The sequence below is a fragment of the Lytechinus pictus genome, chromosome 8 (assembly GCF_037042905.1).
Source record: "Lytechinus pictus isolate F3 Inbred chromosome 8, Lp3.0, whole genome shotgun sequence".
Taxonomy (NCBI): Eukaryota; Metazoa; Echinodermata; class Echinoidea; order Temnopleuroida; family Toxopneustidae; genus Lytechinus; species Lytechinus pictus.
The window spans coordinates 32,938,713-32,954,018 of NC_087252.1; the positions used below are offsets into that span (position 1 = coordinate 32,938,713).

The 15,306-nt window shown below is 36.0% G+C and overlaps 1 long non-coding RNA gene across 1 annotated transcript; it reads left to right on the top strand.

Annotated features, from left to right (window-relative positions):
* The first annotated feature begins 7,268 nt into the window (after nucleotides 1-7,268).
* Nucleotides 7,269-15,306, top strand: LOC135154918 (uncharacterized). Its single transcript, XR_010294315.1, has 4 exons — nucleotides 7,269-7,325; nucleotides 8,971-9,041; nucleotides 9,521-9,550; nucleotides 15,225-15,306. It is a non-coding gene; the product is annotated as an uncharacterized LOC135154918 (long non-coding RNA).

Below are 15,306 nucleotides of genomic sequence, written 5' to 3' on the forward strand. Positions count from 1 at the left end.
TTCGTGATATGGTTGCACACATTCATGCCATGCAAATGCAATATCTGTTCATTAGCATAACATGAAATGGCGCACTACGATCAAGCCTGTGACCTAGTTTCCTAACCGCCGCCCACAGCCATCAGCCATGACAGCAGTCGCAATAAATAAATCCGAGAAATTGAAACGGTATGTGACAAGACATCAATTTCTCGGTGAAAGGCAGTGAATGTATAATCATAATGCCATGATAAAGTAAATTATAGGTCCATGATAGTGGTACTGTAACAACATATTAATGAAGGAAATACTTTTCTAATTGTATACCAGTAGTCGTTTTGCCCCACAAGACCGAATGACAATAAGGAACATTGTGAACTCAACCTGACAGATAAAGTTTTCTCTTTTGTTTTTCTTTTTAAATCTAAAAGCTTTTCCCTTTCCCTACCAAATAGTGTAAAACACCATTTGACCTTATTAATACGGTAAAACTTATAGCGCCATAAGTGTAATTTAATCAAGAAAACCGATTAAAAGTACCTTGATTATTACCTATATATCAGCAAGAACTGGAATATCAATTTTCATATTGTATTTATTAGGTTGATAGTCGTATAACGAGCCAAAAGTGGCAATACTTATACTATATTTGGCATCATTTGGCTTCATGTGAGATCAATGCATTGAATTTGTACATTTTTTTCGATTTGTTGCAATAAATAGAATATTGGCGGAATGAGACATTAATTACAAATAACATTTCAAAATACCTGACCAGAGGTTTCAACGTACCAAATGAAGAGCTGCTTCGAGATGTGTGTATTTTTTTCTTTAATGAATTTAGAAATGTTTAGGCTTGCTTCTCATTTTGGCTTTGAAGTACAGCAGCCTGATATTTTCCGTCAATGTTACTTATACCTCCTGAAAATTTGATAGAACGACTAGCGTACCTAAGGGGGGGGGGGCCCTGACGAGTCATAACTCATGCAGGGGACGTATCTCTGCCCCCCCTGACGAGTCACAACTGATACAGGTGACGTGCCCCCCCCCCCTTTGGAGAAGCCAAATTAATAATTTGTAATGTAAAAATGCAATAAAAACAGACGCGTATCCCCTCTTTTGAACCTGGAGACCTTCTCTTTTTTTTTGCTTGTCAATTCTTTTACTGGTAAGAAATCCTTTTTTTTTTGGCTGAGGACCTTTTTTCAATTTTTTTTTTTGCTTGTCAATTTTTTTCGCGGACGAAATATCCTCCAAGAAATTCCCCCCCCCCTTCTAAAAAATCCTAGGTGCGCCAGTGGATTGATCTGCCATGATCACAATGTTTTCAAAACGAATGTATAACCATGGAGCTATGATAGCTCCATGGTATAACATTACAAACCAAAACGTTTTGGGCTGTTTATCAGTGTGGACCATTGGGGAACTGAAGCCAAATTTAGTTTTTAACAAAGTTGCGAAGGAGCGAATCGCCGAAGCATTTTTTTATTTTATTATTAAAAATCGGAGTTTGTAGTATATTATGACATTCACATGATTGATTATATTCGGGGAAAATGTCATGTTCCATTTTCCTGCTTCCCTTTTCTTTATTTTCCAACTTTGCTTGGCGGTTGAATTTGAGAAGATCCAATGCCCTCTCTCCATATCTTTACGACAGTGGTATGTAATGTACGCGTCCCCAACAGGCTTTCGTTTTTGAGATGTAGTCTATCTGCAATGTCCGTGATGATAATCCGAATGAAAAAAAAAATTACCTCGAGGGAAACTGTATATCAATTTCGATTTCACACACCACTGACCATACACCATAGTGCTAATGAATGAATGCTGTTGAATTCAATTCTAAATGTAATTGCAAACGTGTTTTCAACGACAGGCGTATACGTGATCCCCCTTAGTTTTTGCCATAACCATAAACTTGCAATAACATAATAAAGAAATCAATCAATTTTAATATGTGTTGAACGTCAGTGACAACCGTCTACAACAATATGATATATCCTAATGGGGGTTATGACAAAAATAACAACGAACAAAATCAAACCAAAAACAATAGTCAAATGTTGGGTAAAAAAAAAATAATGACTATATATTTTACAGTGCAACGCTGGCTTTTCGGTTGTGAGATTAGATTCGATTGGCGGTTCCTTGAGTGTCACCTTGAGCACATTATTTGTATCATTTTTATTTTCATGGTTATTATTGTTATTACTATTATTATTATTATCATTAATATTATCATTACTATCAACATCATCATCGTCTTCATAGTTATCATCATAAAAAAGATGATGACAAAGATAAAAATCTTTATTGTTCGAAAAAAAAAAATTGCTTTGCCCAATTGATCGTGGACCCGGCAGCCGCTGTGCAGCGCCAGATCGACGAGACTCTATCCCTTAAATCGTTGAACGCCAAACAGAGTAGCAGCAACTCCCATCTTTTAATGTCTTTTGGTCTGACGCGGCCGGGGTTTGAACCTCCGACCTCCCGGTTGTGAGACGGACGCTCTACCAACTGAGCCAACGCATTATTGTTATTATTATAAATATTATTATCATGATTAATATTAGTATCACTATTATTGTGGTTTTAATTATCATTTTCATGTACATGGATATAATCATTTTAATTTTGTGAAGAGGGCGGGGGGGGGGGCTGTGAGACAAAAATTATTTTCATCAACCAAAAACCACTTCCTCATCAAGCTATTAATCGGCTTCTTTGAAAATAAGATGCCTAATTATCGAATTGGTATGAGAGTTGCATCGAGACAGCTGAGTCTCTTTGGAAGATTGCGGAAAAGAGACGTTAAACAACGGTTTCGCCTACCTTAATGACTACCGCGTTCACCGCCATTAAATTCTACTTTTCCATCAGATGATAACATACATTGAAAACTCGTTACGTAAACGCATCGTGAACATGATGAATATTAAATTTACTTATTAATAAGCGTTGGCCGGGCAACCCAGTTTTGTTACCAAGGAGATGGTGATAATCATTGGTAACTAGATTATTCAACAGTCCTCACAATCGAACCCATTTCAATAATGGGAGGATATATATTTTATCTCTCTTTATTTTTAATGAGTACAGGGAAATATGAAAGCTTTTAACATGATCATCTCGCGCTGGCATTTAGAACATCATCCTCATCACGATGATGTGATGAAGCATTGTTGATTTTTTTTCCAGATTGAAAAGGATATACAAAATTTAGAATTCATTCTTGCATAATGACAAAGGGAAAAAAAATTAGTGCTCGGGAAGAAAGATGAAGAAGAAGAAGAAGTAGAAGAAGAAAAAGGAGAAAGGGAAGAAGAAGAAGAGAAGAAGAAGGAGAAGAAGAAGAAGAAAAGAAGAAAAGGAGGAGAAGAAAAGATTAATAGGAGGAGGAGAAGAAGAAGAAGAAGAAGAAGAAGAAGAAGAAGAAGAAGAAGAAGAAAAAGAAGAACAACCACAACAACAACAGTAGGATGAGGAGTAGAGAGATTGGAGAAGAAGAACCGTGCCTGAGAAAGAGAAAGAAAGAGAGATGGTTGATGTTATATGAGGGAATTGCGCAGAAAATGAAGCATTGTTGATTTCAGGTTGAATTTGAAAGACAGTTATTAAAGAAAATGCACTTTTTGACGATGCAGGGAAATGCACAGTGGTGATTGGCAATGCGCGCATATGGAAATGAAGCATTTAGCAAGGGAAATGCACAGTGGTGGTTGGCAATGCGCGCATATGGAAATGAAGCATTTAGCAAGGGAAATGCACAGTGGTGTTTGGCAATGCGCGCATATGGAAATGAAGCATTTAGCAAGGGAAATGCACAGTGGTGTTTGGCAATGCGCGCATATGGAAATGAAGCATTTAGCAAGGGAAATGCAGTGGTGGTTGGCAATGCGCGTATATGGAAATGAAGCATTTAGCAAGGGAAATGCACAGTGGTGGTGGCTTATTATAATCACTCGGGTCGCGTTCGAAATCACTCGGGTTTTTTATTTTTGGCGATTTTTTTTTATTTCCATGCGATTTTTTTTCTAACGGTGTCTTCAATGGGACAAACACGCTGGGCAAATAAAATGAAATTGAAATTCTAGTTTCGTTTTAAGCCAGCAAATGCCTTAAATAAAATGCATCATCTTAAAGGCGCAAGTGCAATTAAAATGTAATAGAAGTCGCAAGCACGCGCGATGATTCGGAACATGTTATTAAAATGCTTTGGGGAGCTAACGTTTTCAAATCAATTTATTACTATCTTCAGAAATTTACTTTTGATAACCAAGAACAAATATAAAAGAAGCGGGGTCCGCTATCACCACGAGGTTGAAGAGAAGTGTCTATCATCATAAAGGAGGTAAGAGAGTAGTGCAGTGATGTCCGTCGGTAATACGACCTTTAAAAGTTCACGGCGGCGTCCGCTATCACCACGAGGTTGAAGAGAAGATATCTATCCTCGTAAACATCGTCAGAGATAATACGGCGTCTTTCTCCCTGATTAATGCGACCTCTAAATAGCTAGCACCTCAAAAAAATCTTGAAATATGTTCTGAACGATCACGCACTGTAACTAGATCTACGCCGATATTTTATATCCGATTTTTCCTTCAAGGGGCATGATCGAAGATTGGCAGGTGATCGCGCCGATTGTGGTAAAATCGGGAGCCGATTTTAAAATCGGTTAATTAGAACAGGTACAATTACGATTTTAAAATTGATTTAAAATCGATTTCCAAAATCAATTTTAAAATTGATCTAAGATCAATTTTAGATCAGTTTTAGTATTAGTTTTTAAAAGCCCATTCACATTTTTACTGATGCTGACGAAAAGTTAGTTTGGTTGTCAGAGCATTATTTGTCCTGCGTCTAAATAACTATGTCCGATCGAAGGACCGTTTTAATTTCGGAAAGGTAGGAGAGACAGAGAGAGAGACTGATCCCCGTTCAGCTCAACGTATACGTTTGGCACGCGAGCACAAAGAAGATCAATTAAGCACATCACCTAATGCAATGTTTCGAGAATTTAGGTAGGGAACTTTTTAGGTCTCCAGTTACTTAAAACATGATATGGCGATTTTATCTATAAAATAAGACAAATTTTATGAGAAATGGACAATAGTTAAGAGCAGAATTTTAAAACGCCTATCGGAAAGATCGTCCTCAAAGCTCATTACGTATTAGACAGCTGCTGGCAGCCGTCTGTTTCGAGTTTTTAACATTTTTATTTCTCCTCGTACACAGACGGCTCGCTATGGTGCAACCATCATTACGGGGTTAACAATGCAAAATCCCCCAGACAGCGCTCATCGATTTTTGTCTTTATTTCATAAAAATATATGGAAAGAACTGTATCAAATAAATATTATTATTCCGTTTTGTCCTAAAATGCACCAAAAAAAGAGAAAATAAACTTAAAAGGGGAAAAACAGTAACTAATTGCTTCGGCTGTCGCGCAACTTCACTTCCCCGTTTTATTGGAACTTAATGCATAAACATATGGCCATTGAGTCCCTGTACAGATAGAGCTAGAACTTCGGTCTCTGTATTGGTGAGTGGAGCTAATGGAGTTCAGCGGAACAACGAACATTACAGACTGGAGACCGAAGCTTTTGGTCTAACTGCGTATATATGCATTAAACCACGGATGGCTGGCTATGCATACCGCTGAATAAAATACTTTCGGACGAGCTGCAGACTGACTGGCACTGTAACGTGGGATCTAACTCGGCTGGACTCACGTTACCTTGCTCCATGCTACCGATGCACGCCGTGTCCGACCGTGGCCGGGTCCCGCCTTGGGGCCATTGCATGCAGGCATACATGTCCGTACATGGGAATGACGATGTAATATCGATGTGGCAGATATGGCAAGTTCCGACTCGGAGTCCTCGTATAAAAACAGAAGAAGTCTGGATGTATTCTAGGATAGTTGAGCCACATGGCTGATTTGCTTGTTTGTTATGTTAAGCAGTAGGCGAGTGCCTTTTTTTTAAGGCACTTGCCGGCTTAAAACGAAACTAGAATTTGAATTTCATTTTATTTTCCCAGCGTGTTTGTCCTATTGAAGACACCGTTAGAAAAAAAAATCGCATCGAAATAAAAAAATCGCCAAAAATCCAAAACCCGAGTGATTTCGAACGCGACCCGAGTGATTTCGAACGCGAACGCGACCCGAGTGATTATAACAAGCCGTGGTGGTTGGCAACACGCGTATATGGCAGAAATTGATGCATTTGTTGAACCTTGTATTTATCTTTGATCATGTTCATACCATTATGACTTTGATCAGCAATTTTACCATACACCTGTAACATATTCGAAAATAGTGTCATTCTCAGTTAATATATCAGAGGTAAAGGTGGCATTTGTGTTTCAATTGTGTTTAAGTTCAAAGTGGAACCATTGACATGATTGATGGAGATAAAAATAATAATTTTAATTTTTCAAAATGAAAAAAATATAAAGAAATAGTCATATATTTGCTGTAAAGGCAACGAAGCTGGTATATATATTTTTATACTTGTGGGTGAGGATGCTTGGCCGTGTCTTGGCGCGAATGTTTGATAAAAGAAACGTGATAGAAGAAATTGTATTTAATAATCAGACATACGTTTGCAATGCTTACTGGAAACAATCTATAACTTTCTGGTAACAGTATTGATGTTGATGATTATAATCATTATAATGATGATGGGGTCTCATGATCGTAAATATGGTGTATAGGTCTATTTAAGGGATATATTTGTAATTTCATGGATATGACTAAGTATGAATAATTTCCAAAGATCATTATACACAATACATATAAAACCAGAATTTTAATTATGTACTGTATACATGACTTTACGTGATATATTCTAGGGATTTAATGAAAATAATGTATAGTGCATGTATCGAAGCACTAACGGATTAATCATTACCCCGGTCATTAGATTCAATTAGTCTTTCTCTCACACAATGTACGGCAAATACTGGAGAAGCTTGAATTGCTTTCATATCGTATCAAATAACCATTTAGTACCCGAGAAGAGTGTGGATTGACGCCTTGTTGAAGGAGTTTATTGAAACAAGACGGATGTGGCCATGAATGTTATATTCATTATTTCATGTAACATGTTTAAGCGCAGGTGCTTGCGATCTGACAGAATAGTAGAAGTAAAACCATTATCCCGAATAAGCGTGACGTGTTTGTGTTATTTTGCTGCAATTTACTTCCACCTACATCAATTATAACCAAATTACCAATTACAAACATAATGAATACTTCTTTATTTATTTTCTTTTTCTTCAACAGCTCACGACGAAGTGCTCCATGGAGTTCTTACACACGTTTCTGAACAAATGACAAAGTAAGAGAATCCCTTCACTGTCCTTATATGTTACCTTATTTTTCTCCCTTTTATTTGCATTTTGTTTATATTCATCGTATATATTCTAGTACCCTTTTATGTTCTACATCCCCTTAGACATACTTTCTCCCCTCCTCATTTTCTTCCTCTTCTTGTAGGTCTTCCTCTTTGTTATGTATTTTTTCTTCCAGTCTTCTATTTTATCATAGCCGGTTTTTGCTGCTCAATTTTCGTATTTCGTATATGTGTGGGGGAGGGTGAGTGTGTGTGTGTGGATGTGGGTGTGAGTTATATTTTTGCTTGTAATGTTTAATTTTTAATGAGGTCATCAATTATCGTATAATAATGGGCAAAGGACAGGGATGGTCGAAACTACTATTCACTCTCCATAATTAACATGACGGCCTAAGCATTAATGTCGGGGGAATATATCATTAGGCATCTCTTCAGGGGCCCGTTGAAGAAAGAGTTGGGTTTAAACGCAAGCCAAAAAATCAATTGCAAGTCCCAAATGCGCGCTGTTGATTGGTTGAAAATCAAGTTGCACATTATTTTTTACAGTTGCGATTGATTGCAACTCTTTCTGCAACGGGCCCCAGGTATTTTCACTGACGAATCTGCTCTGGGCCAATCAGACGGAATGATTTCGTATTGTTATAAAAGGTGTCGGTGAAAGTCATAATGTTTTTCAAAGAATACTCTCCGTGTCCATTTGCTAAAAGTGTCAGATGCATATGCGCCATATTTCTGTTGAATGGAGCAAAATGCAATATATACTTGCCCCATCAGGGCCCCGGTGCATAAAAGTTACTATTATGGTAACTTTGCCGATCAATGATAACTACCATGGTAACGGTGCTCAACAACCAATCAGAATCCACGAATTCATGCAAGTTACCATTGCATGGCAAAGTTACCATAATGGTTTACTTTTATGCAAGGGCCCTGATGGGGCAAGTATATCTTGCATCTGTTGTATTTGATGATGTCCATTGTTGAATTTATGAAAGTTTAAGTACATTTTTGTTTGGTATTTGAAACTGAACATGAAACGTACTATTTGTTACACTTCTTCATTAAATGGTTTTTCATTCGAGTGCTAAATGCATGTGTAATTTCAATGTTGAATCATTATCTTTCATTTTTAAAAATTGTCATGTGATTTATCAATTTATGTATATTTGTATCAGCAGGTTAGTGCCATTAGTAATGGAAATAACCTGTAAAGAGGGAGTGAACTGTGTGTGGTCTCTCATTGACTGTGTGTTATAAATACATAGTCTTAAAATATACGTTTTCAGATATCTACTAATACTACAGAGCATAAATTGACCTATAATTGTATTTGTATAGACGAACTAAGATGTTTTGAGAGGAAAAGTAATTGTTTTGCTACTTGGTAACATAGTTATTGTGGTATATATGCATTGATTGGTTAATTAGCATGTTATCATCCAAGCGGGTCTATATTTCTAGACTACACTAGCATTATGGGTCATGAAACTGACCAGGTATGTGTATTTGATGACTCGAGATGGCGCTATTGGTTCGTATTTGCTTTAAGACAGGGGCCCTGGATTGAATACGAAATAAGCATACATTCATTTACATTCTCTTTCCTTCTTGTTTCTTGTTTGATTTCTAGGGCTTTTAGAATCAATGAGATGAAAGATGAGATGCTTAATCGGCTGAACGTGATGCAGCAAAGAATCGAAAGTAAGATTCATTCTATTTTGGTTTCTACATTGCCCGACATATCGCCAAATATCCCTTCTCACAAATCAAACGAATACTCATACAACACTTTGATATTTTATGTAATTCGGTTTTTAACGATATTGGATGAAATATTAACGTCAAAAGCCAGAAACTATATTTGATTTCCGGACAGGTACACTCTAAAAAAAAATGGGTAAAATTTTAACCACCACGAGGGTAAATATGTGTCCAACCAATTTTGGGTAGTATTTTACCCAATGCGGGAAGCATATTGTCCAGTTAGGTTAAAAAAATAAGCAACAATTACTTTAGAATGGGCAAAATTTCCATCACACTTGATACATAAAAATGCCCAAAAGAAATGCCTAATGTTGGTTGGACACATGATAATACCCTCATGGAGCATTTTTACCCAATATTTTTTTAGAGTGTACATATGTTGTTAACAATAATCTAAATTACGATTATCTTTGAAGGCAACGAGCAAGTGGTACCTGAAGACCAATGTAAGCAGAAAAAAAAAGAAAAAATCTACTAACTTCAACCTATCCTGCAGTAGCCCTTTAGTTATATCAATATTTTCTTGCATGATCTTCAATGCAGTGTCAAGTTTGTAATCGTTCCATGAAACAAGAAATAGATTGATTTTTTTAAATTCTATTCCTCGCATCCCCCTTGCCCTTTTAGTTATATCAATATTTTCTTGCATGACCTTCAGTGCAGTGTAAAGTTTGTAATTGCTTTGCTTTGCAAGGGAGGATGCGATAAATAGAATCGACAAAACAACAACAAACAAATCAATATATTTATTGTTTCATGGAACAATTACAAACCCTAAATGTGTTTTAACACTTCCCTGTGAAATTGTAGTGATGGTTGTAGTATTACGGCCTATAAAAATGGAGTGACTGCACCTTAGGTGTTAATTTTTGTCACTTGGAGTTGCCTAGTCATATCAGTGTAGCACGCTAATTGCACCTTAACTGCGGTGACATACACGAACTCCTAAAAGTGCTTATTTAGCACTATAAATATTCAGAGTGTACTTGACCTTTCAAATTTTACACCTTGACAGAGTAGGACATCATTAGACCCTCTTAGAAATTGGATTGAATAGGAAAAAGGAAACGTGAAATGAATAAATAAATGAATGAATAATTAAACAAATAAATAAATAAATAAATGAATAACTAAACAAATAAATAAATAAAAAAATCACTAAAAGGAAGAAGGGGTAAGAATCCCTTCTTTGCTTACCTAAACAAACATTGATGTTCTGCCATTATGCTTTAAATAAAATCAGAATTATTAGGAACCAACTGGAGCTAAAAGAGAACATTTCGTCTAGTTTCTATCGTTCGATGGGATAGCCTGCAATATACATGATATATAGGCCTATAGAGCTCCGTCGAAGACGGTGTGCTACGATTTTTGTTAAAGCCTTTTTAGAAGGTCGTTGTGAGATTTTATACTGGACATTCTAGGGGACCAAGCAAATTTCTACAAATCGTGTCCATGAGTGGGACAGGAATTCTACGGAGGTCGTACAGAGCTCACGCGATTCCCTTACGATTTAAAGATGCCACTTAAGGTGTGTTTATAGTCTACGTTCTTACTGTTGTATTACTCCAGCCAAACAAATTGTTTGAGAATAAAAAAATAAATCACTGATACCATGACAAGTTTTCAAACCCATCAATAACCTTTAATTTTATAATTGAAATGTATTTCGACATAGTCGTTTTCATTCAATTTCCTTCGATATTCGACCTATTTAATGTTTGATAAAAACAATTTTATTTCTATATTAAAAGCCTATTGGTGCCGAACCTTTTCTTTTCAAACTTAAACACATCCCTGAAAGGCAATGTACTGAATTCAAAATGAAGATACTTCGATCCACCAACTTACCATGTTTACCTACCATGAATACAGAGTTCACGAACCAATTTCATACAACTTCATTAAGTATCATAATGCACGAATAAAGTTGCAACAATTACTCTCCATATGCCTTATTACCATTAGTAAAAGACAATAAGTATTTTATAATTTAGTTTATTTTTATTTTATCACCTTCGTTCAATCTGTGAATTAAGTTACCGAGTGCTTGCATTAATCACCGTTGTACTTCCGACCGTGTTCTTATGGATTTTATTTATTTACTCAATCAGAGCTTGGTGTGTTTTACTTTCGCATGATAATTTTTAGTTACTTTAACCTTTGTTTGCTCAATATTAGTTTTAATTACTAATTTATTTTTTATTTTCTCGCCACCCTCCAACAAGTTTGCCATCTACAATCTACAAAGAAAAAAAAAGGCCAGTCCTATCACGCGGAAACGTGAGATAAATTAGAGCATTGTTGAAATCGCAATAAGGACATTTTTGTCGAAAGCGGATTTAGCATAATATACAGTGCGTATCAAAAAAAAGTTTACACTTCGAAAAAGTCTTGTAAATTATACATTTGTAATATCCTGAAGATTTTTTTGACATTTTAACATTGGTACAAATCCATTTAAGCACATGACGATATAACTATCGAAAAATATTTCCGCTTGAGTGAGCAACACTTACTTTCGAAAAGTTAGTGAAAAATGATTTGCGCAGAACTTTGAAATAGTTATGCGAATGAAAGTAGACCTTAATCATAAGGAACACATAGAATTTAGCTAGAGAAATTGACTTGAAGATATCTTTTACCTTTTTTAACTTGTTTCCTTGCCCAAAACACTTCGAAGAGTGTCATTGCGCCCACCCCACTCCGCCACACACCAAGGCCATCGTGACGATATTTGCTTTACACTGAGCTGTGATTTTCATGAAATGGCTTAGGCTTGATTTTCATTTTGTTAATCATTGCCAAGTTTGGGAAAAGTGTGGAGAAACAAGTGTTACATGACAAATGAAATGTTAACCCACTTTAAATGATAAAAACTTAGTGAAAAAATGTTGGAGATGTCTGATATAAGCTTTTGTTTAGATTTAGTTATGTCATCAAATCCAGCTGGCACAAAAAGGGTGAAGGTTGTGCTTACTAAGTGTTAAAATTTTAATTTTGGTGGTAAAATTGTTACAAAATGCTTGCATGTATCCGTTTTACTTCAATTGACTCAAAGTACAAGAAAAATGTATGAGAAATGTTTCGCAGGGTAAGTTTGATTCTGCCTTTTCCCCTTGACACAGCGTGAAAACGAGCTTTTCTGCGCAAACAGATTTCTGCAAGCTTTACAAAAATGGACAGTGCTCATTCAAGTGTAACATTCTGTCAAAATTTTTACTTTCATTGGATAGATGAGACCCAAACCCAAGAATATATGTGAAAAAGTTACCCATATGTTGTATATGTTTTAATTCCCAGGGCTTTTTCAAAGTGTAAACTTTTTTTTTGATACGCACTGTATATACAGTGCGTCCCACAAAAAACGAAACCGATATTTGTCGATGATTTATCATAACTTAATCACAAATACAATAGACTAGTTACCTACCATTGTAACGCTTAGAATCTCTTCTTTCATCTGAAATTACTTAAATTATTTATCATTCACGCATGAGTGAGTAAAAACAATTTGAGGAAAGGATACCAAAAACTCATTTTGCGGGGGGGGGGGGGGGATCTGAATTTCAAAAGGAAAACCACATTCCTAAAAAGTTCAATATCTACTTTTGTATTTGATACCTTAATCACAGAAAATGGTCAAGAAGTAAAAAAGTTATGTTCCCTCGAAACAAGGCTTGTATTTCCATAATTTCATTAAATAAACGTGTTTTCATCGGTTTCCCACAGAAGCTATCGCACGGTTACCAAAATACTTAATGCATGGCTGATCGTCAACAAAACGGAGTGTCGAGTGACTCGGAACGCCAGCCTGAAAAACCTCTTCATTTTATGAAATTATTGAAATTTAATATTTATTTCAAATAAGCAGAACTTTGTTATTTCTTGACCATTTTCTGTGATTGAGATATCAAATTAAAGAGCAGATATTAATTTTTTTTTAAATAAAAATGTGATTTTTCTTTTGAAACCCAGATACAGCCCACCAAGTGACTTTTTGGTATCCCCTCTTCAAATTGTCCTTGCTCACTCATGCGTGAATGAGAAATAATCTAAGTAATTTCAGATGAAAGAGGAGATTCAAAGCTTTACAATAGGAGGTCACTTGTCTATTGTATTTGTGATTAAGTTATGATAAATCATCGATAAATCTCGGATCGTTTTTTTTCTCGGACGCACTGTATATTTATATTTATGTATATTTCTAACTTCAGATATGTTTCATTCATTATGCATTATCGTACATGCAATGATGTACTTATCATAGTACAATGAATCATATTTTTTATTCTTCGCCTATGTATATATCAATAACGGTGAATATAGGATAATCATAATAATACTACACACATGGCAAGGAGTAAGTGTGGACTGTCCCCCCTCCCCCTCAATCTATTTTTTCCCTCTTTTTCGACATGGTAAAACTTGTAAAATTCGATTTTATATTGGGCATTCGATTCTGAAAGGGAATATCGACCAAGATCTTGTTCGTTTCTTCTATAGTCCATTGATATATTTTTTTTTAGAGGGGGTGGGTCCTGGCTTGTATGCTTAACCTTTTAAGGTTTAAAAAGGTGCCAGATAGACACAGAACCACATTATGAAGTGCGGTTTCTGATTCAATTTGAAGGAAATGAGAGTATAGTTACACAACTGAGGCATCCCTTTCCCGATCCAAATTCCTTTCTCTTTGTATTGTACTTCCTGCATGTTTTACTATTTTCCTCTTTTGTTTTAGTACCAGAAAAAAAAAGTATACCCTTATTGTCCATATATATTGGGTCAGATGCGTAAAAAGTAGCAATTGCTGGCAAGCAATTGCTTCAAGCAAAAGCAATAGCTAGCCAATCAAAAGATCGTGTTTCAGCAATTGCTTTATTTCATATGCATAACCCCTTGCTAGTGCTTGAACCCTTTTCTTGCCTTCAGAAAGCAATTGCTAGCGGTTTAACAACAGGGACGTCACGCTGGTGTGCACAGGACTTAAAGAAAAGACAGGACTCGAACATATAGGTGTGGCAGTGCAAATTACCGCTTGTTTCCTTTAACATCTTTTCCTCAGACGTGGTGTCATACTAACTCGTTTCTTTTTTGATAAATTTATATATTTGGCATTCGGTTTGCACTTATTAGGAAGAAAACAAGTACGTATGCAGGTTACGGTACACCTTGGGATTATCTCCCAATTGCTTAAACATGATTAAAGAACGCGAATACCCTGATCAAGCAAACGCTCAAGCTGCTCTGACGGAGCTTGAAAAAGGAACCCCCCAAAAAGCAAGTGCTTAAATGCACTAGCAAAATGTTCGCTTTATGCATATGCTTTTTTAGCAATAGCTTAACCATCAAGGAAATGCTAGCAATCAGTTAGCGATTGCTTAACTTACTAGCAAAAGCATTTGTTGGCTCATTTTTATACATACGGAATCAAGCAAAGGCCAAGCAAAAGCAATTGTTGCTATTTGTTCATCTGACCAATTGTCCCATTAATGTAAAGGAGTGACTTTTGAAAATGTTTTTACGGTACATGATTTGAGAAAGTGGACAGTATTCGTCTTTATCCGAAATTATTGTCATATCTAAATGAATCAGAACAAGGCGCCACAGCAACAATTAAAATTAATTGGCTACAACGATTCGTGGCATTGGGAAAAATACATATGGGAAGTTAGGGTAAGTCAATAGACCCTTGCCCCACCCCACTAGTCTGGCAGGGCACAACGTACATTCTAAAAACAAATCAGAGTGGACAGAATGATTGTTTGTCATTGTAATAACAGTTATAGATAAAGAGCTTAGTAAATGTTAAGTGTGTATTGTAACTTTTACATGCCTTCATCTTATGAAGACAAACTTGATATGAATAATTGTAAAGAAGCAAAGCAGTTACCAGTTCTTTTGAAAAGCGAAGTTCTATCAAATCAAGCTTTGCATTATAATATAAAGGAACTGTGTGGATATATTAAAACAGAGTATCTGCTGCGCGGCTGTCCATATTTTGCGTTTGAACTCTTTCAAGACAAAACGTGTTTCGACCGTATCAACCCCTCTTTAGAATATTAAGGACATTTAGTTTTATCTTTCCTCCCATTCATACCTGTATCTTTGCCATGTCAGTGGAGGGCATGAAAGCCATAGAGATTGAGAAATGTAAGATGGAGATAAGAGCAATCAAGGACGAACTACTTGCAGCAAAAAG